Raw genomic sequence first — 3,364 nt, forward strand, 5'->3', positions numbered from 1 at the left:
TTACCTTGTTTTTGTGTGCCTACAGCCATCTCGTTTCGACCTTCCTCATTTGGATTCATGTTTTTGGTGCCTTGCCCTCCTGCCACGTGCCTGACCTGCCTCGCCCCTGTGATTCAGTTGGATTCCTTCAGGACACCTCCACCTCCTCCATCTGTAAGACCAAACAAAGAAATTGAATATTATTTGAGACAACTCCTTGGCCTATCTCTTCCTGATGTTTCCACTTCCTCCTTCAGGGATTCCAGAGGAACCATCTTGTATATTTGTAAATATCACTGTAAATAATAAACACTGTCACTTTTAGTACTTCGCCTTGTGTCGTTTCGGGTCTCGTTATCAACTGGGTTGCCCTTAATCGTAACAGAATGCTCCAGCCAAACAAAACCCAGAACGAGACCAGGAGCGAACAAGCCTCCTCCTCACAGACGGAGAGAATTGAACAATTAGAGGAAATGTTGAAACAAGTGTTAAGTCAACAGCTCAAGACTCAAGCAAATCTTCAGGAACTTGGAGGTATGGTTTTTACTATGAACCAGAGGCTCTCTACTTCTCCCTCCACAACTTCTGCACCTCCAGCAGACACCAGCTCTGCTAACATTGGTACTGTAAATCATGCTGCTTTTTCACAACAACTTTTGGTAAAACCATCCGAATTCTTTTCAGGAGATCCAGCTCAATGTGAGGGTTTCCTCCTCCAGTGCAAGCTCGCTTTTGGAGGAGCTCCTCAGCTTTACTCATCAGACGCCACCAAAATTACTTACCTCATCAGCCAACTAAAAGGTAACGCTCTCCAGTGGGCGACCTCTTTCTTTCGCCACCGTAGTGTGGACTCCGTCACGTTCAGCATTTTCTTGGAGGAGTTCCGCAGGATTTTTGATCGGCCGCTACAACAACCAAACGCAGAGAAGCGTTTGTTGGGGTTACGTCAGGGCCGACTTCCGGTTGCCACGCACGCTTTGGAGTTCCGCATTCTCGCAGCCCAAACGGAATGGAATGACAGGGCATTGCAAGGTACTTTTTTAAATTCATTATCCGATCACATTAAGGACCAGATTGCAGCACGAGACGAGCCACCCAACTTTGACGCATTAATAAATCTTGCAATAGCTATAGACGAACGTTTCCGGGAGAGACACCGGGAGCGGGACTACAACTCCCAGAGGGCTTCCACTTCCGGGTTTCCTACGTCATCAGCAGGGGCGTACCACTCCAAAGCAAAATTTGAAAAACACATCCCTCGTAGTCCTCCAGTGCCATCTACTGGTTTCTCACTTTCATTACCTGAATCTGAACCCATGCAGATTGGAACTACGCGTTTAACATTTACTGAGAGACAGAGACGCAAAGATTACAACCTTTGTTTTTACTGTGGGAAAGAGGGTCACTTTGTTGCCGCGTGTTCGGTTCAGGGAAACGAAAACAACCACCAGTAAAGAGGGAGTTACTGGTGGGCATATCATCTTTTTCTCCCCCCCGCAGGTTTACATTACCCACCATAATTCAACTAAACAGTAACCGGTTTCCTGTATCTGCACTAATTGACTCCGGTGCAGAACAAAACCTTATTAGCCAAGATTTAGTAAAGAAATTTTCTCTCCCCGTCATTGAAATAGACACTATATCCATTGCTGGAGTTACCGGAGAGGCTCTAGCTCAAATTAAATTTAAGACCACCGAGTTACATTTAATTACTTCTGGAAATCATCATGAGGAGATTAGTTTTTTTGTATTTGATTCCCCAAACACTCAATTAATTTTAGGATTCCCCTGGCTACGGGCTCACAATCCTCACTTTAATTGGGAACTTGGTAGGATTGAAAAATGGAGCGACAGGTGTCTAAAACACTGTCTCCGCTCTGGTATATCAAATCCCTCGATAAAGATAACTACTATTGAAGACGTTGACCTCTCCAATATCCCCGTCGAATATCACGACCTCTCCCCGGTATTTAATAAACATAAAGCCCTGTCTTTACCTCCTCATCGTCCATATGACTGCTCCATTGACCTTCTACCAGGAGCTACTCTACCAACTAGTCGTCTATTCCATCTGTCGGGCGCTGAACGTAGCACCATGCAATCTTACATTGAGGAGTCCCTTGATTCCGGAATTATCAGTCCATCAACCTCTCCAGTAGGGGCAGGTTTCTTTTTTGTTACTAAGAAGGACAAGACTTTACGTCCATGCATCGATTATCGAGGACTAAATCACAAAACCATAAAGAACAAGTATCCGCTACCGTTAATAGACTCTATCCACTAACAATTACTGACCGCTACCATCTTCACCAAACTGGACCTTCGCAACGCTTATCACCTCGTCCGGATCAAGGAGGGTGATGAATGGAAAACAGCTTTTAAGACACCTATGGGACACTTTGAATATCTCGTCATGCCATTTGGTCTCACCAATGCTCCCGCAGTTTTTCAGGCACTGATTAATGACGTATTAAGAGATTTTATTGGGCGCTTTGTATTTGTTTATTTAGATGATATTCTCATCTACTCCAGGAACAAACAGGATCATGTCTCACAAGTCAGAATGGTCCTTCAAAGACTTTATGAAAACCAACTCTTTGTGAAAAGTGAAAAATGTGATTTCCACACCACCTCCGTTTCATTTTTGGGGTTTATCTTCGGGGAGGGGCACTATAGGACCGACCCAGAAAAGACTAAGGCGGTGGTGGAGTGGCCAGTTCCGGACACCAGGAAGCAGTTGCAACGTTTCCTAGGTTTTGCCAACTTCTATAGGCGTTTCATCAAGGACTACAGCCGTATTGCAGCACCTCTCTCCCAGCTCACTTCCACCAACAGAACTTTTCAATGGACCCCGGAAGCCAACTCTGCATTTTGTAAGTTAAAACATCTTTTCTCTTCTGCCCCCATCCTCTGCCATCCAGACCCAGCTCGTCAGTTTATCCTGGAGGTGGATGCATCTGACACCGGAGTCGGCGCAGTATTATCTCAGAGATCACCCAAGGACAATAAGGTACATCCTTGTGCTTTCTTTTCTCGTCGTTTGTCACCGGCAGAAAGGAACTATGATGTGGGCAATAGGGAATTACTGGCTGTGAAATTGGCATTGGAGGAGTGGCGTCACTGGCTTGAGGGTACTGAGGTACCTTTTCTCATCTGGACAGACCATAAGAATCTCACATATCTCAAAGACGCCAAACGATTGAACCCCAGGCAGGCACGATGGTCACTCTTTTTCACCCGTTTCAATTACTTGCTGACATTCAGACCTGGGTCCAAGAATGTCAAACCCGACGCTTTGTCTCGCCAGTTTTCTCCTCCAGAAGCCCCGGAGTCCGAGTACAGCATCCTGCCTCCAGTTTGCATCATTGGAGCCCTCACCTGGCCC

Source organism: Nematolebias whitei, chromosome 2 (genome assembly GCF_014905685.2).
Source record: "Nematolebias whitei isolate Nwh7 chromosome 2, NemWhi1, whole genome shotgun sequence".
Lineage (NCBI taxonomy): Eukaryota > Metazoa > Chordata > Actinopteri > Cyprinodontiformes > Rivulidae > Nematolebias > Nematolebias whitei.